At 40.2% G+C, this 27,151-nt stretch overlaps 1 protein-coding gene across 7 annotated transcripts in view; it reads left to right on the top strand.

The window, feature by feature from the left end:
- The window catches only part of GULP1 (GULP PTB domain containing engulfment adaptor 1), a 168,534-nt gene that overhangs the window by 34,310 nt on the left and 107,073 nt on the right, over positions 1-27,151 (top strand). For 5 of the 7 annotated variants that reach the window (XM_050900025.1, XM_050900021.1, XM_050900027.1 and 2 more), the window contains exon 2: positions 25,478-25,596. The exons of 1 other annotated variant lie outside the window; for it this stretch is intronic. The gene's annotated coding sequence lies outside the window, so the exon portion shown is untranslated. Of the gene's footprint in view, positions 1-16,209; positions 16,265-25,477; positions 25,597-27,151 lie in introns of those variants that run through there. One more of the 7 variants, XM_050900023.1, reaches the window with a different exon arrangement.

Here is a 27,151-nt window from a genome sequence, read left to right on the forward strand (position 1 = left end):
TGGCACTTGAGTCTCCCAAACTTCTTGCCTTCCCTTTCACAGTTAAAATTGTTTTGTTTTACTGCTAGAGATACTCAGTCTTCGTGGAAATAAAGGGTGGGATTTGCTTTTTCTTCTTGTAAAGAGAAGACAGAATTGTAATTTCAAGAGTACTTTATTACCCGAATTTTGTAGACATGGATTGTCAGGGATTTAAGTGTCCAAAAAGGGCTTGCCCAGCGTGCAGTGTTCTTAGAAACCCCGTGCTTCTGTATCGGGAAGTAGAGCTATTAGCTGCAGTTAAGAGGATGCATGTAAAACAGTTCCTCTCTTCCTCAAGGCTGCGTACTCAGCATAATAAAAGAACTCTATGCATTATGAAACATGAAATTCCAGGGTTGGTAACCAAATTAAAAAAAAAGAATAATAGGCTGCTATTCCAGTTTGACATCTCGTCTGGAATTTCTTTAAAAGTTAAAGGTTTAGGCAAAAGGTCTGCGCTTGTGTGATTAGAGTTGCCTGGGGGTAAATTGGAGCTGAAAATCTATCACTTGTTAATACAAAGTGGAAGAGCTCTATGTGAAGCAAAGTTATTTAGAAGCTCCCTGTATCAGCAATTATTTTGACTCATCAGTTATTCTTCCCCTTGATATACACTAAGACTTTAATAACAACCATGGAACAACTCTTCTGAGATTTTTACAGTCTGAGAAACATCTTGCTTCCAAACCTCATAGCTTTTGTCTCTTACAAGACTGTTCTGAAAAAGATCAGGGAATAGCGGGAGGAGAGGTGAAGCAACAGAGCGCTGCTACAGCCACGAAGGCTTAGTGAACTTTCATACCTCTCTAGCATTAGCAATATCCCTCTGTTGTTAAAAGTAAGCAGCAGCCTGAAGATTGCAGTCACAGTAGGTTTGTTTCCATTTTTGTAAAAGATACATGCATCTTCTGTGATTGGCTTGAATGAAGTTTATTAGGGTCCAGTATCATCAAGGTGAAATGAATCTTGGCAGCTGCTTCTGTGAGGGAATTTTTATTTGAAGCCTCTTAGGTGGCCTGTGTTTCATGCTGTTTAGTTGCAAGATCTTTGTGTTCTGCCAAAAAAAATGTGAAGTATATACTCCGAAGTGTTTTTCTTTCTTGTTTTTTAAGCAGAGAAATGGTAGAGGTTTTACGGTGTAATGGAATGGCAGATTTTCTTGATGGTAATTTTCTGGTAAGCAGGTACTGCAGCCAGACATGTATGTTATGGCATCTTTGACAACATTGGAAGCCAGGAAGTTGGAATTATATTTAATTTGCTGCTTGTTTCTCTCAAAATACAGTTTCTGTTTCTGTCAACCTTATGTAAGAGGTGTTAAATGAAACAGGTGAGCTACAGCAGATGGTACCCCTGACTGTGTTGACATTCAGAAGATACCTGTTCCTGCTCCAGAAGTCTTAGCTAGGCCCAGCTACTTCTTAAACTGTGTTTATGTGAGCTTTTTTGTTTGTTTAGTGTCCTCCAGGTGCTACTGGAACTTCTTCAGGACCATATAGGTGACTCTGAGACATTCTGATGTGTCTGGTTGTATTAACGTTTATCTGAATTACAGTTTTGAGGGCTTACCGATCGCCAATGTCTGAAAGGATCTCTAAGGAGGCTGCCTTCTGTGACACCTGTGAGTCTGAATTGCACGCGCATTGTCGTTCTCACATATTAGTGAGAGATGATGAAGGATATAGCACTGGTAGAGAGAATGAAAAACATAAATGATGGAGTAGGTGATTTTTGCTTTGTCTATATTTTAATGAAGTTTAATTCTAAAATATAGCCATGACCATGATGTCTGCTTGCAGACAAAGTTGCTGAGAAACTGGGTGACTGTGGAAAAGATCCATAAAAATGAGTAAAAGATTGGCAATTAGAGACCTAATGCTTATCAGGAACAGAAATGAGAAATGCCTTTGCTATATTGGAAAACAGCAGGTAGTAATGCATGTGTTCGTTTGGAGGGAGACATATAACAGGAATCAATCACTAAACCAGATGCTGGATAACTCACTTTGGAGGTGAGGCATATGTTTTTGACAATGAAGATGATTAATCTTTTGAACAAACTACCATTTGCGAACAACACTGTAGTCATCCGTTGAAATGTTTAAATTGAAACTGGAAGTCTTTGCTTTAGCTTTTCAGAAGTGGAAATCTTTCCTAGATGAAATTTAATGGCCTGTGACAGGGACAACAGGTAATTTTGGTCCTTAAATTTAGGAATGCTCTTGCTTCCTAGCTTTGCACTCTGATGTGTTGTTGGCTGCTGCGTATGGAACAGTCTGCTTAGTGTTTTTTTGCTAAAATGCGATGTGATCTTAGGGTCCAGAGATAAGCTCCCAAAACACTTTTTTAACTGCTCACCTACTGGTGTTGTAGAAGCTTCTGCCATCTTAGTGAATGTCTTTAATAGGTAGCTTCTCTTTGATTTGTGCTTCTTGCTTTTGTCATATTGTTCAAAACTCGGTAACTTCCTGTGATGGTATTTGAGAAGAGAGCCATTTCTTAGGATTGTGACAGGTACAGATTCACTTTGTTCTTTTTCTTATTGTAATAAGCCATATTACAAGAAAGGTTTGATCTTTAACTTACTGGTATTTTAGCTTTTTATTATTTATGGTTTCAGGCTGTACTCAGAAATATTTTGGTGCCTTCATTGGGCTTCATTGGGCTGAACAAACTTCTAGTAGAGCACTCTGTAGCATTGTTTTCTTAGTATTGTGGGCTCTTTTCATTCTCGTGAGGTTGAAAACCCAACTATGTTCTTTACACAGGACCTAGGAAGTTCCGGGGATGGAACATCTTACTCATCATTTTCTGCATAGTGGATCCATTTAATTCCCCCTTGTGTGTATTTTGTTGTAGTAAAACATTGGTCTAAAAAGTTCTGAATTGTTGTTTAAATTATCGTGATTTAGCTTTAACAGCAGAACTGGCAAGGTAGGCAGTGATCAGGTAACTTTTTAGTTGTTGCCTTTCTTTGAGGTAGAATGACCCCTGTGATAATACTGAATTGTCCTTGAAAGACTGTTTCAGTTTTCTTTCCATTTTACTTTCTGTTGTATGCTTGCATTCCTTTTTAAGAGTGTGCGGATCAGCGGTATCAACTGGAAGAAGGGAGGCAACTTCTTTCCTTGGGGCAAGCGAGTGCTTATGAGAGAGGAGTTGCCAGAGACAGCATGACACCTGGCAAGTGCTGCAGAAAGTCACAGCTCACATGAAGTGTCAGAAGCTGCACTGAGGAGCAGAGAGAGCTAGCAAAACCCTAGAGACTATGGACTAGTCCTCCATAAGGACTAGAAATGACTAAGCTAGTTTACAGGCTGACAAACCTACTGACTTGGCTCAAGCTGAGCCCAGAAGGAGGATTCATTGGCAGGGAACCAGTGGGCAGGGAAAAGGCTCTGTCTTTTGTTGGACCAATCACACTGGGTTTTCTTTTCTCAGCTGATTTATTATCACAGATGTTTTGATAAAACTTTGTCTTTTCAGTTTTAAAAACCCCTCGATTGTTTTTGGCAGCTTCTTGTAGGACAAATTCAGTTCTAGCTCAGGCCAGCTTGGAGTCCTAGGAGAGCATCATACAGCAGTGAAGTAGGAGCAGTGGACTTCAGTATTGGATGACTTGGACAACAAAGGCTGTAGTTGCTGTGGGATGTACTTATGGCAGGAGTTAGAAGAAATTTTAAGAATGGCTGTGTGCAATCAGATTAATACCCTGTCTTTGTGCTGTCCTGTTTGTGTACTAATTTTCTTCCTTGTCATTTATTGGGGAAGAGTATAAGAATGAAGTAGCACACAGAGCTACTTTCTTAGTGATCTGTAAGTCAAGGACAACTTGGATCGAAGATGATTTCTTTTGTGCTTAAGGGAACTTCATGGACATTTTACCCCCATAGGTTTGCCCAGATACTTTTTGAATACTTGAAAGTTTGGATCATACAAAAAGCATAAGCTTTTATCAGCATCCACGTTAGAAGCTCTGTGTGTATGTATTGACTACACAGAGGGAACTTCTTGTTATAATGGTGTTGATACAGTTGCCAAACATCAGTACTGGGCTGTTTGTTTCAGCATGTGGATTTAAATTTGCTGCTTAAGGGGCTTGAGTGGTTTTTGGTGATTTCTCAGGGGCCAGCTACCTGATTAGTGGATGTGGACATCTGTTCAATATTTTAGCATACCAGTTGAAATAATCAGTTAATAGATGGTCCTAGCTGTATGTTCTTTAGAGCTTACTTTGAAAAATATTGTTTAATTTTTTTTTATCCTAAACCATGTTCCTGTTAAATCATTGATGTGGGGCAGAAGAGGCTCCAAAATCCTACTAGTTACATGCATAATTAAATGGTGTGTTGCTTCCAGAAAACTGAGAGGCTGATGTAGGAAGGCCTTTTGAAGGAACTTCTCAAAAGGAAATTGAACACAATTATGTAAATTGAATGTAATTCAATTGGATAGGAATTGTGAGAAACAGAGGTATCGTAGTAGCTGCTCAGCTTGTAATTAAAAACCAAAGCAGTCATCTGTATTTTTCCAGTTCTGTGCACCATGAAAAATGAACAGTTGATTTTGTAAAGTATACACCATGTCTTTGTATATAGGGATGCATGCAACATCTTATAGAAATGGTTCATGAACTTTGTGGTTGTGTTTTTTTGAAATAAACGTTGCTAGAAATCATTTTGATACCTATCAGTCTCATATTTTATGTAAATATAAGTTTGAACTGGACCTCTCTGAACTCAAAGGATTTGCTTATATAAACTCGAGAAGGTCATATCTTACATGGCTTTTGGAATATTAGTATTATATCCAAGATTTATTATTTGGTTTGCTCCTTTCAGTAAATTTAGTTATCCTACAAATGAAGCCCCAAAAATTCTAACACTGTAAAAAGATGGAGTATATGCACTTCAGGAAAAAGTGCAAAACTTACATTTTCTGGTTTGTACAGGAAGGTTTTTGCAAAAATGAGGGAGGAGGGAAATGGGCTTGCAGCATAGTTTTGGCAGTTGTTTGATTTGTGAGCAGGGATATCTAAAAGTCTTAGATAGCAAATACCTTACAAAAAAGGAAGGTTTGAATAGAATTTATAGCAAATGCCAAGGTTAGACACTGTGCTGCTGGCAGGTACCCAGAAAGAAGGCAAAAAAATATTTAAGAAGTGTGTGTTATTGATACATCTTCCACAGTTGATGTAGTAGCCGTGGGAAGGGAGAGGGGGTTGGATAGCACAGGCAATATGTGAAAGGAGCTAACTAAAAATCCCTTGATCTTAGAAATCTTACTCAGAATGGTTGTACTGAAAGAGACAACTTCATGTGTAATACAGGAGGAACGCCTTCAGAAGCTTATCATGCAGAATTTTTTTAATGCTGTAATTCCAGTTTTTCTAGTACAATACAAGTCACTGCCTGATTTAACTGTTATCACTTACGTGAGTTGAATTTTCACAGTGGCAGTTCTGACATCTGTCTGTCTTTTTATATGATCACAAAGTCAATGTTTCTTGCAATAAATCTGCTGTTCACAGTTTTGTTTATGTTTTAATCCACAAAGAATATCTTGCTTTACTGTGATTGTTTGTGGTAGTGGTATAGATTTGATACACAAGGGAGTCCTTGGGATTCTGGTCTGTTTACAAGTCTGGTGATAGAAAACCCATTTTGACACGTGGCCAGTAATTGGTAAAGCTGTGATAATTTCACTCTACAGATATAGCAAATGAAAAGTACGTTTCAAATATAGATAACTTTGTAGTGATTATCAACATGTATATGTTAATCACTTAACGTTTTGTTAGTAATCATTTAGTTAGTTAATATGAAAAAATAATTTCTTGGGCTTCAGTGCATTAGAAGTCTGATTCAGATGATGTTTAGCTAGTGGGAAGGGCTGCCGTCAACTTCCCCCCATGCCCCAACTACCTTTCAGGGGAGCTTAAGTGTTAACCAGGGTTTTTAATGATTTCAGATGACATCCAGAGCATTTCTCGCTTAGGGAAACTGATAACCTGCAGAGCTTTTGATATGAGCTGGCAAGAGGTTTTCATGTCTCATTCCGCCTTACTGTGATAAATCAAAGAGTCTTTTCTTTGTTCACCCAGCAGTCTTGCTTAGGGTTAGTACTCTGTTAGGAGTTCTGTAGGAAGTGATGAAAAACCTTCGCTGTTGTCTTGGTAATAAGGGGTTTGGGTATGGGTGTGTTTGTGCTCTTGAGTTTTAAGAGCTACAGTTAGTGTTTTATTATAGAAAATGATCAGGTGAAATGAGAGAGTTCCTTTATTTAGCATCCCATATTGGTATCATTGATGTCTTGATATCAAGTCTTGTAGTTTTTGCAGTTCTTTCTTTGCTGGACTAGCCTCTTCCCTGCTGAGGGAAGTTTGACTTAACTCAATAGCCAGTAAAGTAAGTGCAAAACCTGCTATGAGACTCTGAAGTTTACTTGACCAAAGACTTCACTGTTATGAAATGCTGATTCCATATTTTGCTAGTCTCTACTAAGTATCTCATATCCTGGATTTTCCTGAGTGTACATATCTTAATGTTTTTCCAATTGGGCTAAATTTCTCTTGGCTTTGACTGTATGGTCATTACTGTGCCTTAAGAGAAGGTCAGCTGCATTTTTGCAGTTAAACACTGATTTTAGTATACTAGTAGTCCAGGCCTCTATGAAGAAATGTCTGTTTATTGTTGGACTATGCACATATAATCTCCTCATAATATAGTTAAAAATGCTATCCATGTTTGTCATCTATATGACAAGAATGAATTATGGTTTTATACCTGGCTGTTTTAAAAAGTAAATATTTGCCCTCTCCACTGCAAGCTTAGGTTGCTTCTAATCTGAAATGGAAAAATACAGAGATTAGGTGGGTTTTTTCATATAATTATTTCCTAGAGAAGTGCATACAGCCAGAGAAGGCAGAACTCAGATCAGATGGAATTCCTGCAGAGACATTGGAGGGAGCTTGCGTTGGGTCAGGACCTGGTTCCCTTGTTATCCCCTGGGAGCTGGGCTTGTATGGGGCTTCACTGTGTCTAGATCTAGCAGCTGTATCACAGTGGCATCACTGGCCTTCCTGCCCTGTTCTGTGGAAACCCTCGGAAGTGATTGTACTTGGTATGGTTAGTAGAGCTGGATCTTGGGGATTAAAATTAATGTCTGAATAGAGGAGCTCTATCTACTACTGATTTGTGATATTTTGCTTTGCATATATAAGCTTTATAGAATCCCAAAATCTCAAGGTGTTTTTTTCCCACTTAGCAATTGTGCTTTTGATGATTACATGTGCACATAAAGATTGTCCAGATGTAACTTGTTATAATGAAATATTAGTCTTCGTGAAACTGAATACAATATTGTGTCGTAACGAAATTCAGGAAACAGTAGCAAGACTAAAATTCTGTAGTACAACCTGAATTTTATTCATATCTCTTTTTGGGGGCGGTATTACAATGTGCCTCTAGGCATGAAAAGGCAATGCACATCTTAAAGAATATGACAGAATGTCTAGCAACAGTCTTAAGAAAAGCAAAATTGAACTGTCCAAATGAGTCCATCAGGCTTTTACCCTCTATAGTACTAGATGGGAAAGTGAATGGTTACAGGCTTGAACCTGTGTTTGAAGCAAACACACCTATAATATGGAAATAAGAAGGGATGTCATTTTCTTTATCTATTTTGGCTAAGTATAAATGTTTAATAATCATAAAGGTTAACAAATGAAAGAATAGCTGATAGGTTTTTCATCTCATTTGGAAGGAGGGATTGATTCACACCCTAACCTGGCAAGAAGATGCTGATGGGCTGAAGTTAAGATATTATAAAAATTACTGCATCAAAGGCTATGGAGTAGCAATGCAGGTTATGAGTATATAATGGTTGCCATTTTGTAAAGCCAGTACTACATTTGGACTTTTTTACAACGGAATTGTGTTTAGAGACCATTTAGAAGCAATAGCTTCCCTTATTTAGTCAAGTGTTTGCCAAGCATGACAACACCAGAACTCCATCGTAGTTGTGTTTAACTGGAATAGTATGCTGTCCAAAGCCAGCAATAGCAGTCTGTTGCAGAGCACAAAATGCAAGATCCTTGTAGCAATCCCATCCAGAAATTGTGGTTTAGTGTGGGTATTGATCTTCCATCATCAGTCAGTATAAGTTGTGATTTCTGTCATCTCAACAGAGAGAGGTTTTAACCAAGAAAGCAAAGGAGGGAAAAATTAAAGATGGGACACACATATGAACTGAAAAATTGTTTCAAATAGGGAGAGGGGAGGAGACCAGTTACTGACTGAAAAATGAGCACTAGAATCAGTATGATATTTCAGGAAGATAAATTTACCAAAGAATATGAACAGTAAGAACTCTAGTTTAGAGTTTCTGTAAAGATAATTTTCACCCATTGTAAAAGATCAAAACAAGCTTTAGTGGAAGGAAGGGGCTGTACCTTATCTTCTCTCCTAATTAAATTAGTGCGTGTCTTCCCGCTTCTATGACAGCCCAGACTGAATGCATTTACAATGACAAATGACCTCGCCAAGACCTTGGCCTGTTCATCCATTGCAGGGGTGACCATGTCCAAATTATGAGAAAGCCAAATACTCTGTTTTAGTGGGAGACATTAGATAGCCATTGGGAACCAGAGTAAGATAAAGTGTATTGCCTGTGCCTGACTGGGAAGGTCACGCTTCATTCCAGTGCAAGTGGGTTTGCTTAAAACCGTAGAGAATATCTATGTGAAATGCAGCTGTGGTGGTAGGAGAAGTGATGGTTGCTGATTTCCTAGAGGTCATTACTGTAATGGAGTTGAAGATGAGGAGGGAAGTGTTTTTATCTAGTGTAAGTGGAATCTGAAAACAGCCTCCCAGATCCACATAAATACTACAGGATGCCTCTTATTTCACAGGAACTCATGGGAGTTGCTTACTTTAGTGGTGAGACCTTGGGGAAGAGTGATGATGTATGGCATCTAGTAAAACTGTCTTTTAGTCTTTGCGTTGCTGAATATCTGCATTCAGGTTGACCATGGGATCCTTACTTAAACGTATACAATGTTGAAAGTTATACGGAATATTGTATTTCTTGTAGGCAGCATCTAGAATTTACTTTGCTTGAAATTTTTGTTTGTTGGAGATGTTTAAATTTAATCCTATTAATAGCTTTGGTTCAGGGATAATTTTTGAGCTTCTTATCTAGAAGTGTTTTATCAATCTAATATATTTTTTCACTATGACTTAGGCTTATCCTTGCTTTATGTAATGTGATTTGCAAAACAAAGTTGGAGCATATCTGGCCTTAGGTCACTGATTACAGCTAAACAGGCTTTTGTAGTGGAATGTGTTTAGCAAATAAAAATCTATGAGAGCTTTTAAAAATTCAGATGAAAATTGAACTTAACCATCTTAAAGGTATTAGGCTTTTTATAAATCTATATCTGATGATATGGTTGAGAAACCCATCTAAAATAATTTTAAAAAGATAATTGTTTTACTTCTTGCTAAAGGAATTTTCCATTGTGTAAGTAACCTATACAATATCTCTATTTTAGATTAAAATATGCACTGAATCACAAATTATTTCCATATAGTCTATTTTGGGAATTGATAATTAAATGTAGGTTTGTAGTTTGGCAGTCTCGTTTTTTGGATTGCCTCCCTCACCTTTTCCTGGATACGGTCTACTTATTTACATTTAAAACATCTGAAGATTGACATTTCAATTGATGTGCTGTATATAACCTTCTCTACCATCTTACCTCATAAATAAATGCTGAAATGTTTCTTAATTTAAACAGTAGATTGTCTACATAGTTTGTCATATCAACTGTTATTCACCACCTGTGTCTAATGGCAATTAGGATTTTTCTTAAGAGAATGTGTCCATGGCCAGGGCAATTTGAGGTAATGCCAGGGAAGTTGCCATGGATGCTAAAAATGTTGCAACTCCAGTGCTCCATGCATTGTGCTGTGCAACTTCTAGTTTTGCACTTTTGTTCTTTCTTTTCTTTCCTGGATTACTCCTGAGAAACCGGATGAAATATCCAGGATGAAGCTGGCTGATGCTTCTAAAGTCTTACTATGTCTTGCATAGACCAAGCCAATTTTCTTTAAGGTGGGTGTAAATTTCCCTGTGTGATGCTGTTGCAATGTTGGTATAACCCTGGGATTTTCAGTGAAGCTCATGATCCTCATTCCTTGCATTGCTTCCATCCACAAGAGCAGTCACGGTTCATGTCATGCCTTTGGTTGGATGCTCCATGCCTGTAATTAAGGACAAAGTGGATACAGCCAAGGGTACATGATAATATTGTGTCCAATGTGCGAAGTGTAGCCAAGAGCAGAGTAACAGTGAGGATCTTTAAAAGCCATGATCACTGTAGAAAAATACTATTATTTCCAAAGTAATATCTTATTTACTAGATACTTGACATTCTTTCCCCCATTTTCTTGAGCTTCATTTTCTTCATGGTTCCACTTAGATGCTTGGCGTTTTTTCTTTTTTTCCTTCTCTTACCTATCAATTTTGTGTTATAACATGGTCATAACACAAAATAGTAGAGGATGAGAAATTGTGGTTGTTTTGTGTCGTGGTTTAACCCCAGCCGGCAGCTAAGCACCACGCAGCCGCTCGCTCACTCACCCCCACCCCTGGGATGGGGGAGAGAATCAGGAAAAAAAACCTCGTGAGTTGAGATAAAGACAGTTTAATAGGACAGAAAGCAATGAAAAACAATGATAATGATAATAATAATATGACAATAGTAATACTAAAAGAACTAAACTATACAAAGCAAGTGGTGCACAATGCAATTGCTCACCGCTCGTTGACCGATGCCCAGTTAGTTCCCGAGCTGCGATCCGCCCCTCCCAGCCAGCTCCCCAGTTTATATACTGGGCATGATGTCATATGGTATGGAATAGCTCTTTGGCCAGTTTGTGTCAGCTGTCCTGGTGGTGTCCCCTCCCAGCTTCTTGTGCCCCCTCCAGCCTTCTTGCTGGCTGGGCATGAGAAGCTGAAAAATCCTTGACTTAGTATAGACACTACTTAGCTACAACTAAAACCATCAGTGTGTTACCAACGTTATTTTCGTACTAAATCCAAAACACAGCACTGTACCAGCTACTAGGAAGAAAATTAACTCTGTCCTAGCTGAAACCAGGACATTCTGTTTTGGTTTTTTTGGTTTTTTTTGGTTTTTTTTTTTTTTTTTTTGAGCCATTGAGTTCTGCACATGGAAAGAGTGCTGGAGGTAGCATGCAGGGGACAAAGGCTTTGATTTAGATGCTGTCCACTGTACCTTGATCCACAGGAGAAGTTCAGCTGACCCAAGTTCAGTTGTGGGAGGAGGGTCCCATGTGCTCCAAGTGGTTCTAATCTCAACTGAGATACTCTACAGTATCAGGGAAATGCAGGCTGGGGCTAAAGAACTGTGCGAGGGTGTACTTAGGCCATTACAGGGTGGCAAAAGTGATATAATCAACCGTGCTTCCAAGAGTAGGTCTGTAAAATAGTAATAAACAGGAAACTTTTCAGAAAAATCTAAGGGGATGCAGTATCACAGCCCAGCAAAGACTTAGTCATGGGAACTTAATGTGTGAGACGGTCTGAAAGCTCAGGTAAAGACTTTCTGTGAGGACTATGTGGCAGCAGCGTTCAGTATATGATCTCAAAATACTGAGAGAGGGAATCATTCCCCAGTTTGAATCATGTAAATTCAGATTTTTAGGCAAAGATAGTGGGTCAGATTACAACTTCTCCTGGAAGCTGGATGGAGTTTTTGCCTTCAGACAGATTTACTGACATTAGTCCTTCATGTTGGCGACTGCCAGCGTCTCAGCCTGTCCATCCTGATTTGATATTTTTTTTGTGTTTCTTTGAAGCCTTGATTAGAAGTGATGTGCTGCAGAATATCTGGAGGGTCAGTGTATGTTCTGAAGGTGTCATTGTATCTGATACAGGGATCCTGTGGGCTGAAATCACTTCCTTAGTCTTTCTTTAAATGGTGCTCTATATGTTTTAATTGTAATCACTGTAACTTCTTTTTTACTAATCAACTGAACGCTTGATACATATTCATGTGCAGATGGCAGGGGCTAATCTCTGAACCCTGCCAATCCTTAGCAGTTGGTTGAGTGTCAATGTACAAAATTCTCTAGCTTTAATAATGAAAGCATTTTTGATCAACAATCGTGAATGTTACTGAATCAATAGATGTTGACATCACTTTTATTCAAGAGTTTTGATAGCAGCACCAATTAAAGTAGCTACATCTAATGTATCATAAATTTTATCCTTTGGATAATTTCTGTACTGAGGACATTTTGTCATACAAAGTAATATCACTGTCAGTTGCTCCAAATGTGACTGTATATCAATATGTGGCCACTATCTACATTGTGTTAAAAGAGATATCAGTTAGTTGGGATTGAGTATTGTATGAGTTGGAGCTCTTAATCTGTTTTTATTTACTGTTTGGAAAACTTCAAATTGTTTGGGTTCTTTTCCTAAATAAACCCAGGATTGAATAGAAACTAAATTATATTTTGATGTTCAGTGCATTTGCTCACTGCTTTCTGTCTGGATACAGAGCAAATGTATTTTATTATTGGGAAGTAATATGGGCATTTAGAAAATTACTTAGGCTACAATATTTGTGTTGGCAATTTTATTTTCCAGCCATAACAGTTCTGTTTTCTTTCTATACCCATTTGTGGAAAGACTAAATCACTATAAGTCATGTTTTCAAGGACTGTGATGCTCAAGTTATTCTGCTTTACGCAGCTCTGGGCTGCATGGATTTAGGCAAGCTGTCACCTGTAACCTGGCCTTATTTAAATAATTTCTTAAATCACAAGCCTAATCAAACTTTTATCACTGGATAAAATCAATTCTTTTCTTTAAAACTGGCCCCAAATGAGTAACTTGTCAGAGTGTTTAAATCAAAATTGCCGTCCAAACAGGAGGAAAAAAGCAGAGTATGTGCTTCCTTAAATCAACTTGAGACAAGCAGACTGAAGGCTTACAGAGAAGGATTTGAATTCTAGTTTTGGTTGTGTTTTTGCAGGACTACTAGATTTAGAGAACTTGCGCTGAAAAAATCAGTGTATCCAGTTCCTTAAATACAGTGATGTGACTGTTCCTCTGGGGGTGAGGAGCAGGTGTCAATCAGTTCTCTGGATTTGCACAGGTTTTAAATGATGAAACTGTGAAGTCAGAACAAAGTTTAGTGCTTGCTGAAAATTTCAGGCTTAATCTGTATGACTCCTTGGTGTCTCAAACTTGAAATATGTTTTTACATCGGAGGAGGGCTGTGACGTTAAACACAGAATTGCCTTCGATCTGCAGAAGTTTTGAAGTCCCATTAAAAAGAGAAGTTAGGACGTGTGATGAGGCTTATGTGTTGGCTATTTCAAAATAATCTTAATTTGTGTCTTGCGATTTGGACTTCAGTAAATGCTGAAAAACACAGCTTTTTCAGGAGTGAATAATTAGTGTGATAGGTAGTTGAACCTTACCACAGCCTTGTATTTCTGTTTGCGTGTCAGTTTAGCAAACTGGAAAACTTTTCTGGCATTCCTCACTCAACTCTCAGCTTTGTTTACTTAACATACTAAGCACAAGATTGTCCTTTTTGAAATGTAAAAGGAATATTTCCCAAGGCTTTGTGGGGTGGGGGAATCAATTTAGTACAGTCATCTACTATGGATTTCCCCCCCCACACACTTCCAGCAATGAAATTTAACTTGTTTGTGTCTATTCTCCACCTTCCCTGTCTCCTCTAGCTCCATTCACAGCTTTATATCTGTCTTTAGACAATGTTTATAATCGCTATCTTGTTTTCTTACTGTGGTAACAAATAATGTCTGGAGTACATGCTGAAATCTGGCTTAGTACAACTACAGTGTTGTTTGGGTTGTTTTTATTATTTTCATCTCCATGTTAGTGATGTTTTATGAGGCTTCCCATTAAATATTTAACAGTTCTTCTTAAATGTTTGACTCTTGATTTTACAGTGATACATGACTTTCCTATCTTTACACAAAATTTCCTAGTCAGAGAGATGCATTTGCAGTATGTCCTCAAGGCATCACTGGTGTTCCTTGCTGTAGAGACTGCTTTTTGCTGCATAGCGAGCGTGATACGTTCTGGGCTGATTTCATCTGCCTCTATGAATTCTGCAGTAGATGTGCATGGGCAGTATTTCTGGGTAATGCAAGCAATACTTTGAACTTGCCAGGCTATAGCAGCCACTTGAGGAAACCATCTTTACCAAATGGTAAATCCCACACTCCACAGGGTTACAACATAAACCTTTTTTACAGTGAAGAGGGATCCTGTGGGAATAAATTCAGTGCAGTGCAGAATGGCTTCAGAGGGCAAAGCTGCTCTTGAAGGCGGAGGTATTTTTACTGTCAGCAAGGAACTCTGACTCTTGGCGTCCTCACACGCTTGAGTCCACAGAAAACAAACTAGTCTTGCATGAATCATGTTGAGCAAGAAGCAATAATATAATTACATTATAAAGTGTACAGAGGAAGGAGTTCCGAATCCCAACTCCTAAATCAAGCAGTTTGTGCTTCTTGATTGCAACAGCTTCTGAGCCTTGCATTGTTCTCCCTGTCTCATCCCCACTCAAACTTCAAGGGGAAAGGAGTAAACAGCGGAAGGAAAGATTGGTTGCCTGCTTTTGAGGCTCTCTTGGGAACAGTACCACTAAGATCAGTAACTGAAGTATAAAATGCAGAGAAATTGTATATTGGTGCTCTATGCATGTATACACACACACACAAGTGTATGTGCTTGCATATATGCATACTCCTATTCATTCCTCAGAGACATAAGGAAAAGTAATTCACTGCCTTATGCTTTTTTTTTTTTAAGTGAATTAGTGTGCTGATTTATCACTGTTCTTTCGATCTCATGAGACTGTCATGATCTGCTTGAAGCTATTTAGTCTTGTAGGTGTTTTGGAGCTAGCATGTAGGTATAGATCAGAAAAGCTTTTTTTAAAATCTCCATATGAATTAAGATATTCTGACAGTTGAATATTTTGGTATGGATTTTTTTGTCAACACCGTAGATATTTAAAGATTTCTCATCCCCCTCTTTTCTAGCAGACTATAAATATTAGCTGGTTAGTGAATTTTTCTTGTTTCTGTGGCATCTTTTATAACATGCATTCAAGTGTATCGTGACAAGCTTTTGTATTTATGTTTGTAAACAACTGTCTCATATGCATGTACATCTGCAAATCAGTTTATATGAGAATAAGGGGTTTGTATGTGTGTAAAGACTGGCTATTGAGGAAAAACTTGTGTGATCATTTCTTAGATAATGAACTCCAGGCTGGCATTGTCCGTTGTAAGGCAAAGAGCTGTATATTAGTTTTCATGGTAGAACTGTATGGAGTTCTTGTTTGATAACTGTTTTGATTCAGTTTCTTACAAATATTTTTGGAGAAGGTTAAAATGAATAAATGAGGTGTAGTAGCAAAAGATTTGTATTCATACATGGTACATCATACAGCAAAGCATATTTTAATTTCTGTCAGCTTCCCCTTCTTAATTTGCCTTCCAAAATAAATACCAGCTGCCAATAGCTGAAAACTCCTGTGAGTCTCTTTCTGATTTTTCCAGGAGTGTTTTGCTTACTCATTCAGCTTGGTGTACTCACCCCGTCTCCATTCTCGAGGTCAGTAATCGAGGCACGGTTAGGTGACATTTAATGGTCAGATAAGAAATAAGCATGGAACTGTACCTTAACTCTCAAGTCACTGGCCTGTCTGATTTTTATGCTTCATTGTTCTTTCATGTGTTTATGAAAATTTCTGTTGTCCAGCAGTCCTGCAGCATGTAAATTGTCATGTTTTCTACATTATTGATTTTTAGTGAGAATAATAATAGAACAAGCAGAAAACAAATTCACGACATTATCAAGAAAAACAAAATGTGAAATGTGTATTGTCTGAAAATAAAATGGGTTCATTGACTGTTTTGTTCGTTCTGGCAGTTAGATCAACCCTCGTCGCAGTGGTGAAGGCTAGTCAGTGAGCCATAGTTGGCTTGTCTGTGCTGAGCAGAGTAATTCAGATTAGCCAGTGACTTTTGCTAGCTGACTAAAATGCCCCTGTACTCTTTCCCAGTATCTGTAGGGGAGTATGAAGGAATGATCTCCGAGTCCTGCAGCTGCTGACCTGTCAGTGGTGATGCACTGCATACCTGGTGAGACAAATGAAAATGTATGTCCTGAAGATGTGCTCTGAATCAGTTCCAAGCATCCCATATTAATGTGTTAAAACAATTCATGTGTACCTTTAACTGGACCTGCTGCCTGTCAAGAAGCTGTAGGATAAGTAGGATTTTAGACAGATTGCATTTCTTCAGTTTGGCTTTGGTTCTTTAGGGTGTGGTCAGATTTTGAGACTTCTCTGCGATTGTAAGATCTTCCTTACTCTGGTCAGAGATATCCTAACTGTTATTTGGGTGTAAATCAAAATGTAGGAAGAAAGCAGTTGTTGCATCCTGTGATAGAGCTGTAGGTATTGCTCATTTCTCTAGTCTTAGAGATCTTCAAAATATCCCTGGGATAAAATCCTCTCATACAGAGGAATTAAGCAATATTCTACTTTGATGTTTCTTCCCTGCTTAAGAATGCCTGCATCCTTAGTTTCATCTTTGCAAATGCATTCTGATTTAAAGTGTGAGAAAAGACTATGTCTAATCTGGGAACTTAGTCATTTATATTTTTTTTCCCTAGTCTTTTCCTTGTATAGAGGACAATGTGATTTTGAACTGTAAAAAGTTGGAGCTCTCCTCCCCTGAGAAGCACCCTAATGTCCTGCTCCCTAAATTAACCTTAAGAGAAGAACTTGGCTTAGTGGATTTTGATTTTTGTACCAATTGGTTTTGCTCATTTTTATTTCCTTGAAAGCTCTTACCACCACATCAAAGTTTTGAAAGCTCCTCCCTCAACCTTTTTTAAAGACTGTATGGGCAACAGGTTGTTTAGACAACCGTCAGACTTGTCAAGAGATTTCTTTTCAACTTGCATACAGTTGCTGTTACCTAATCCATGTTCTAGCTGCTTCGTTAATCTGCTGTAGCTCATTATTTTATGGAACTACTGTAACGTTTACATTGCAGAGTGGCTTTAATTCTTTTGACTACTTCAGCTTTGCTTTCTCTCTTCTATCACCCACCTTAGAATTTACTTTAGGCCTTTACCTGCTAGCATTATGATTTAGTCAGGATTATTTCATGGTACACCACAGATCCAAATATTTTTTTAAAAATCTGTATTGCTTTTTGGGTATGTAATTACTTTATGGGTATGTAAGTAAAGCCAATTGTAATATGAAATACATAAATACCAAGGTGCTGAGACAGAGAAGACTTTTATTCCCATCTATAGAATAGCAGGTTCTTTTTTACATCTGTTAGACCAGAATATCTATAACAATTATTTTCATGATCCTGTGAAAGAAGAAGAATGTAAAATATTTTGCAAAAGAAAGAGGAGAGTATTAATCGCATTTAAATTCTGTAAGAATGCAGTAGGGGATGCATCTGTGAACTGAAGAAGATAGGTAGACAGGGATGGGTGTAAAAGTTGGAAAGGGGAGTTTTGGGAGGACTGATTGCTTAGCTGAGACTATTAGGGACTGTGGAGACTTTCCTTTCATATGGATTTAAGGTTTGGAATTTTTTTTAAATAGTATAATAAAGATAAGTGTATTTGCACCAGTTGTGCTGTATGTGTCCACTAGGACAAGTATGGTTATTCATCCAGGAGTTTTCAAAGAGCAAAGTTTAAATGGTTTGGAACATTTTGCTCTGAGATGATATCAAGCATACTGTAGCTTGCACAGATTTTATAGCCTTGACTAAATGCTGTTTGGTGTCTTCTAAAATTGGCATAGCTTCTATTAAGCTGTAATTATAAAGAGGCATCTTCCCTCTCTTGAAGGTAGAGTAAAAATGGCATATATAGGAAGAACTTACACTACGTACTAGGACTTCTGTAATTTGGAATGTATTCTGATAGCTGAGTTTCTTATGTGTGCTTCCCTTCCCGTGTGTTGTTATATGACGTGGGTAGTACTGACCTGTGCACGATTGCCAAATCTTTCGACGTGTGTAAGTGAAAAAATTCTTTACAATTTTTATGTATAGTGCACTTATAAATATTTTTATTGTTATTATGATAATCAGAAGGTGTAAATGAGGAGAGGTAGTGCTACTTGATGTTACAAATACTGTTTTACCAACTACTTAAAGCTGAAGAGCTGCTGCTGTACTCTGAGACAAATTGTTGGCTTCTGTACAAGAACAGAGCACAGCAAAGGGACTTCCATGTCTTTCTCTGATAATTCCAGTTTAAGAACCTCTCTGCATGATTTCTGAAATGTCTGTGCCTTGAATATAACCGGTGAATTACCTTAAGTTTATGCTGCACATCCGAGTCCTTTTACTGAGAGCTGCTCTGTGAATGTAATTCTTGAAATATTGGTTACAGTAACTGTGAACAGTGCAATATGAATCAGTTTCTGAATAACAATTTGCTGGCACGCAGCTATGTCTACGGCTTCAGGCACTGTAGGATGAACTGCAAATAAGCAAAAAAGAGTAGAGCCATTGGGTTAGTGATTCCCAGTTCCATTGCTCCTTCTGATCCAACCTTGAATGCTGCATTAATGAATGCTGCCTTCCAGAGTGTCCTATGACCTTTTCTCTTCTTCTGCTTTTACTGTGAAAAGTACAGATGGAATACTGTTACCGTATAGTTACAAGAAAAAGTAGTGAGAGGCAAGTAAAAGTGTTTAAACTTTTTTTTTTTATTACGCAGGGTTTGAATCTCATGAGTGAAGTGTCAATCTAGGTGTGAACAACGCTTAAATATGTGTTTCAGACTTGTTTTCTGGGTTGGATCCTGTGTCAGTTGACAAGAAAATGGTAGAGTGGATGCTGTCTTTAAAACCTGAGGGTGGGGGGGGGGGGGGCGCTAAGGATTTAGAGCTTCTGCTGTCTTCAGGGAGATAGGAGGTGCTCAGCTGTACAGGCTCAAGTAGAGCCACAAAGTCATTACATGTGGAATAGGTTAATTGTTTTATCTTCTGTCTGGAATATCAAACTCTTAAATAGTACAGATTTGGATTAGAAACAAAAATACATTATTGCAAAAGCTGAAATTACCACTTCTCTACCTTTTGCATTTATTTTTTTTTAAGAAAAATTTAAGAAATAGAGCATCGGTGTGACGGTATAGCACTTGCTTGTTGAGTTCAGTACTGTCATGATGATAAAATGGTACAGGATACATTTCACAGTAGATCAAGAGAAAAAAAATCTGTGTGTTGTAACTCCAGAACATATATCCTTATACAAATGACCTTCAGCACTTATTATCTTGGTATTCCTATAAAGGCATGATAGAAGGAAGTGAAATAGGTGAGCATGATGTATTGCATAATTACTAAAATTGACACACATTTTGTTTGGCAGAATAAGGCAGCAGTGAAATTACAACATTGTGGTGCAGTATACAGCCTGTTAGAAAATGTTTCTGATGTATTAGCACTCAGCTTTTATTCTACTAGTATACTATATCATTAGTCATACTTTCAGGGTCTTTTTTGGACTTAGCTTACCAAGTTACAGGAAGAGTGTGAAAGGCAGAATGCATTCTTGCTAATTCATAGAGTCATAGAATAGTTTGGGTTGGAAGGGACCTTTAAAGGTCATCTAGTTCAAACCCCTCCCCCCCCCCCCCCCCCCCCCCCCCCCCCCCCCCCCCCCCCCCCCCCCCCCCCCCCCCCCCGCAATAAGCAGGGACATCTTCAAGTAGATCAGGTTGCTCAGAGCCCTGTCCAACCTGACCTTGAATGTTTCCAGGGATGGGGCATCTACCACTTCTCCGGGCAACCTGTTCCAGTGTTTCATCACCCTCATTGTAAAAAAATTTCTTCCTCCTATCTAGTCTAACTCTACCCTCTTTTAGTTTAAAACCATTACCCCTTGTTCTATCACAACAGGCCCTGCTAAAAAGTTTGTCCCCATCTTTCTTATAAGCCCCCTTTAGGTACTGAAAGGCTGCAATAAGGTCTCCCCAGAGCCTTCTCTTCTCCAGCCTAAACAACCTAAACTCTCTCAGCCTTTCTTCACAGGAGAGGTGTTCCATCCCTCTGATCATTTTTGTGGCCCTCCTCTGGACCTGCTCCAACAGGTCCATGTCCTTCCTGTACTAAGGACTCGAGAGCTGGATGCAGGACTCCAGGTGGGGTCTCACCAGAGTGGAGTAGAGGGGCAGAATTGCTTCCCTCAACCTGCTGGCCACGCTTCTTTTGATGCAGCCCAGGATGCGATTGGCTTTCTGGGCTATGAGCGCACATTGCTGGCTCATGTCCAGCTTTTCATCCAGCAGTATCCCCAAGTCCTTCTCCGCAGGGCTGTTCTCAATCCCTTCATCCTCCAGCATGTATTGATACAGGGGGTTGCCCCGACCCAGGTGCATGACCTTGCACTTGGCCTTGTTGAACCTCATGAAGTTCACATGGGCCCACTTCTTGAGCTTGTCCAGGTCCCTCTGAATGACATCCCAGCCCTCAGGCGTGTGAACCGCACCACTCAGCTTGGTGTCGTCTGCAAATTTGCTGAGGGTGTACTCGATCCCACTGTCCATGTCACTGATGAAGATATTAAACAGTACTGGTCCCAATACAGAGCCCTGAGGAACACCGCTCGTCACTGATCTCCATCTGGACATTGAGCCATTGACCACTACTCTCTGGATGCGACCATCCAACCAATTCCTCATCCACTGAACAGTCTATCCATCAAATCCGTATCTCTCCAATTTAGAGAGAAGGATGTTGTGGGGGACCACGTCAAAGGCCTTACAGAAGTCCAGATAGATGACATCTGTAGCTTGTCCACTCACGTAGCCACTCCATCATAGAAGGCCACTAGGTTGGTCAGGCAAGACTTGCCCTTGGTAAAGCCATGCTGGCTGTCTCAAATCACCTCCTGGTCCTCCATGTGTCTTAGCATAGTTTCTAGGAGGATCTGTTCCATGATCTTCCCAGGCATAGAGGTGAGGCTGACAGTTCAGTAGTTCCCAAGGTCCGCCTTTCCACCCTTTTTAACAATGGGTGCAATGTTTCCCTTTTTCCAGTCACCAGGGACTTCACCTCACTGCCATGACTTTTCAAATATCATGAAGAGTGGCTTGGCAACTACATCAGCCAATTCCCTCAGGACTCCGGGATGCATCTCGTCAGGTCCCATAGACTTATGTATATTTAGGTTCCTGAGGTGGTCACGAACCTGATCTTCTCTTACAGTGGGAGGGACTTTGCTCCCCCAGTCCCTATCTTGCAGTCCATCCTCTTGAAAGGTGTGGGAAGACAGGTTGCCAGTGAAGACTGAGGCAAAAAAGTTGTTGAGTACCTCAGCCATCTCCTTGTCTGTTGGTACCAGTTTGCCAGTCTTGCTCATCAGGGGGACTATGCTTTCGTTGACCTTCCTTTCCTGGCTGACATACCCGTAGAAGCCCTTCTTCTTATTCTTTGCCACCCTTGCCAAGTTCAGCTCCAGCTGCACCTTGGCCTTCCTGACCCTATCCCTACACAACCAGGCAGCATCCTTATACTCTTCCCAGGATACCTGTCCCTGCTTCCACTGCCTGTGTATTTCCTTCTTGCCCTTTAGTTTGACCAGCAGGTCTCAACTCAGCCATGCCAGTCTCTTGCCTTCCTTTCCTGATTTCTGACACCTGGGGATTGAGAGCTCTTGTGCTCTATGGAAAGCATCCTTAAAGATCTCCCAGCTCTGTTCTGCTCCCCTGTCCCTGAAAGCAGTTTCCCAGGGGGTCCTATTGACTAACTTCTTGAACAGCTGGAAGTTTGCTTTCCTAAAATTCAGGGTCCTGACTTTACTCCTCGCCTGACCCATATCCCTCAGGACTGCGAATTCCACCAGTGTGTGATCACTGCAGCCCAGGCTGCTTCCAATCCTGACGTCACCAATTAGCTCACTTGCATTGGTGACCATCAGGTCCAGTATCGCATCCCCTCTGGTAGGGCTGTCTGTTACCTGGCTTGAGAAGTTATCCTCAATGCATTCCAGGAGTCTCCTGGTTTGCCTACAGCTTGCCATGCTACTTCTTCAGCAGTTGTCAGTTGCTATTCTGCTTCTTGACTAGGAAAACAAAATCAACAAAAAGTGCCTTTACCTAAAATAAACTTTAGGTAAGAATCTGGGTCTAGATTTGAGTAATATTTGATCATGTTGTTCTACGTGGGCACCAGTGATACAGCCAGGAGCAGTCTGAGGAGTATCAAGAAGGATTAGAGAGCCCTGGGAGCAGCGGTAAGGGACTCTGGAGCACAGGGAGTTTTTTCTTCAATCCTCCCAGTCAAAGGGAAGGGATTTGAAAGGCCCAGTCGAATCTGGCAAATCAACAAATGGTTACAGGACTGGTGCCACAGCCAGGGGTTCGGCTACTTAGACCATGGGACTCGCTGTGAGAAACCTGGTCTACTGGGGACTGATGGGGTCCATCTGTCAGAGAAGGGGAAGAGCATCTTCGGCCATAGGCTTGCCAAGCTGGTGAAGAGGGCTTTAAACTAAAGTTGCTGGGGGAGGGGAACCTCAATCCATCCTACTCCTCCCAGTTTGATGCCAGTGTCAGCAATAGATGCCCAGAGCCTGGAGAGGGATCACAGGTCAGCAGGAGAGCACCTGAAGAGCAGCACAAAGGAGTTCCAGCCACTCCAGCCAGTAAGTCAGCTTCATTGGGGGCCCAACTTGAATGCCTCTATGTAAATGCACGTAGCATGGGGAAGAAACAAGAGGAGTTAGAGGCGTGCGCACACCTGCAGGGCTATGATCTTATTGGCATCACGGAGACATGGTGGGATGGCTCCTGTGACTGGAGTGTTGGAATGGAAGGATACAGGCTCTTTAGGAGGGGCAGGCAGAGGAGACGAGGAGGGGGTGTCACCCTCTATGTCAATGAGCAGCTGGAGCGCATGGAGCTCCCCCTGGGGATGGATGGGGAGCTGACCGAGAGCTTATGGCTCAGGATTAAAGGGAGGGCAGGGACAGGTGACATTATAGTGGGGGTCTGCTACAGGCCACCTGACCAGGAAGACCAAGCAGATGAGGCCCTCTGTAGACAGATAGGAGCAGCCTCATGTTCACAAGCCATGGTCCTCGTGGGGGACTTCAACCACCCCAATATCTGTTGGACAAACGACACAGCAGGTCATAAGCAATCCAGGAGCTTCCCAGAATGCGTTGATGATAACTTCCTTCTCCAAGTGATAGAGGAGCCAATGAGGAGAGGTACTATGCTGGACCTTGTTCTCACCGACAAGGAGGGGCTGGTGGTGAATGCGAAGCTCAAGGGCAGCCTTGGGTGCAGTGACCATGAAATGATGGGGTTCAAGATCCTTAGGGTAGCGAGGAGGGCGCACAGCAAGCTCGCTACCCTGGACTTCAGGAGAGCAGACTTCGGCCTCTTCAGGCCTCTTCAGAGTTCAGTACCTCTTCAGGTACTCTTCTGTACCATGGGATACAGCCCTGAGGGAAGAGGGGCCCAAAAAAGCTGGTTAATATTCAAGGATCACCGCCTCCAAGCTCAGGAGTGATGCATCCCAACAAAGAGGAAGTCAGGCAAAAATGCCAGGAGGCCTGCGTGGATGAACAAGGAGCTCCTGGACAAACTCAAACACAAAAAGGAAGCCTACAGAGGGTGGAAGCAAGGACAGGTAGCCTGAGAGGAATGCAGAGAAATTGTCCAAGCAGCCAGGGATCAGGTTAGGAAAGCCAAAGCCCTGATAGAATTAAATCTGGCCAGGGCCATCAAGGGCAACAAGAAAAGCTTCTATAGGTATGTCGGTGATAAAAGGAAGACTAGGGAAAATGTGGACCCTCTCCAGAAGGAAACGGGAGACCTGGTTACCTGGGATATGGAGAAGGCTGAGGTACTCAATGACTTTTTTGCCTTAGTCTTCACTGGCAAGTGCTCCAGCCACACCGCCCAAGTCGCAGAAGGCAAAGGCAGGGACTGGGAGAATGAAGAACTGCCCACTGTAGGAGAAGATCAGGTTTGAGACCATCTAAGGAATCTGAAGGTGCACAAGTCCATGGGACCTGAGGAGATGCATCTGTGGGTCCTGAGGGAACTGGCAGATAAAGTGGCTAAGCCACTATCCATCATATTTGAGATGTCATGGCAGTCCGGGGAAGTTCCCACTGACTGGAAAAGGGAAAACATAATTAATTGGATTGATTTATGTGAAACTCAGTTGAAAACTAATGAAAAAAAACCTGTGACAGTTAATAGAGGAAATGGTACAAGGTGGGGAAGGACTGCATAATATGATGAGTTTTGGTTTGTTTTTTTTTTCTTAAAGTGAAGGGGGAAAAAAGGCAACCATGTCTTCCCTGAAAAAGGAATGAAGTACAAAAATAGGAAATGAAGGAAAAGAAATAGCATGAATTCATATTGCTCACAAAGATGAGTTTTTACACTGAGGCAGCAAAAGATAAACCAATGAAAGGAATGTATAGAAGATGTAGAGTCACTTATTCATTCCATGGATCAGAGCAGTAATATTCCCTTGCTGATTAGGTAAAATTCTAGGTCTTGATACCTTGATACCTGAAAGTTAACAGATCCAAGAGCATTGAAGGGAATAGTATAACTAAACATCTCAGAGTGAATCATCAAAAATATCAAGATTTAAATTGGTATGGCTTATCCAAACGTTCAGTAAAGTGGGTAAGAGTATTTTAAAATCCTCTGTAAATATCTTAAAATGGAGAACATCAAGGAGTGAAGGCCAGGGTGGTTACTTAGGTGGGACCAGGTCACATGCTGCTCTCTGGTACAAACCAGAAACAGAGCAAGAGCAGACTTCTTTGGCTCCTGGTTCTGCAGGAGAGTGGATTGAACTTCCTCGTATTGAAACAAGATATGACAGCATTTCTACAGCCACATTTCCTAGCATCTGTGGGAGTGCAATATTCTCTCTCTTTTTTTTTGGGGGGGGGGGGTTCTTTATTATGAGACTACCAATCAATTTTTCCTTAAAGGAACGGGATTTTGGTCTAATGCTGCATGCCTTGCGCATCTCATATTTAGTGGAATTAAATTAATAAATGGACAAGCTGCTGTTCTGTGTGTTAAATAGTTATTTTGTCTGTGTAGGTCAGTTGTGGATAAGGAAATTATGGGAAAGTACTTGAATCATAACTCCTATTTGAAAATACAGTTCTGTTACTCCCAGCATTTTATAGACCTTTCCAGCAGAACTCTATTAAATGGTGTGAAATATATTTCCATTAAGCTGTTCGCACTGAATTTCTTAAAATGAGAAAATAATTTCTATGGTTTGATAATACACTAGTTCACAACTAATAACTGTCATTGTTTCTTTCTATTCTAGTACATGAGAAACTAAAGCAGCAGTAACAAAGGTTCAGAAATGTTGACAAATGAGTGATGTATTCCACATGAGAATTAGTGTCTGCTCTGTACCTTGGCAAGAAATTTGAATGCAGAAGGGTAAGCTGTTTTAATTGTTGCTATGAACTGCTTTACAGAAAAGGATTATGCAAATATTTGAATTTTTCTTGGTTGAGTGGAGTGGGGGTTTTTTTAAGACTGGAATGAACGATTCAAGTCTGATATTTTTTTTGTTTGTTTCTTTTCCATTTAAAGTGCTTTTAACAAAGCCAAAAGGCTAAGTTTATAGACTTTGGGGGTTAGAGAGGTGGTTCTGTCCATTTCTCCTATTAAACAGTACCTGTGACATGAAATCAGCTGCTGAGTGTATGGCAGGACCAAGTTGTTGACCCAAAGCTTTCGCAGTCTAAGTAACTGTGTTTCAGTAACCCTGTTGTTGAGTGAGAGAATAATGCTTGTTGGCATGACTATTACAAATTGGCTTTTCCGCTCTTTTTTTTTTTTTTCCCTTTTTATGCCCCTTCCTTCTCCACAACTGATAACGCAGTGCTTAGATTGAAAACACTGCTACAGTCCACTGAAGCTGCAGTCCCCTTGCTTCTCTTCTCTTTAGTCTAGAGAGAAAGGCGTGTCTGGATAAAGGAAAGGCAGCAGCTGTGAGTTTCCATTGATTTATTGAAAAAAGGCAAAATTTGGGGACTTACAATGTTATGGATAAGAGTTTATTTATGGAAGTGGTTGTGATATACTTGTCAAAAACATTAGATAATTTAAATGTTTTCTAAGTGTGGGTAGGGAACTAGGAGCCTCTAGAAAACTGAATGTTTCATTTAGCTTGGTGAAAGGAAGGTAAGCTAAAGCTATGTAGCAAATTTTTATTGTTGTGAGGATAAGCAAAAGTATTTGTTTAGCAATCTGGTGGTTAACAAAAACTTTCTTTTGGCTTGCTTATTTCAGTTGCAGCAACATGCTTTAGAGCAAGTGCATATCACTTCATTTGATTATAAATCCCAAAATCCATTGAAGTAACTTTGGGAAAGCGTAGAGCTAAAGTCAAATTAGGCTGAGTCAGTCTGTTGATGCTGCTGACTTTCCCAAAGGTTATCTTTAATCTGGCACCAAGATGGCTGTTGCTATGATATTATAGCCTCTTCAAAGTACTCGCATGATTTCGTTACTTCTCAAAAACAGATTACTAGTCTGCAGTTCCCTTCTGACCTCCTTTGTGTATCTTGATGTCTCCAGCATAGGTGGTATGCAAATACTATGTTTCAAGTAAAAGTTCCTTGGATTTTGAATCATTGCTACGGCATTATCTTGTAGGATGACCGAGGATGACTTCAGTTACTGCTGGTTTTCAGGAAGTCAGTGTGTGTGTTTGTGACTTCATACCGTTACTTCCCAATTCCGTCTCAGGTCCTATGGTTCTCATTTCCTGGATGCTTGGGATGAAAGGCTGTTGTTCTTGACTTTCTTTCTAAAATAAAACAACGGGTATACAAGTCCTTAGCTTTCTTCCTTAGACTCTTTCACTACTTAGGCAAGAGTTCCTTGTTGAAAGATCTTTCTCATGGGGCAGATGGGAGATCAGACCAAAAAAAAAAGGGGGGGATGGGGATGGGGGGGTAGAGAGAAATAATAATTTAGAACAAAT

This window comes from Gymnogyps californianus, chromosome 7, assembly GCF_018139145.2.
Source record: "Gymnogyps californianus isolate 813 chromosome 7, ASM1813914v2, whole genome shotgun sequence".
Taxonomy (NCBI): Eukaryota; Metazoa; Chordata; class Aves; order Accipitriformes; family Cathartidae; genus Gymnogyps; species Gymnogyps californianus.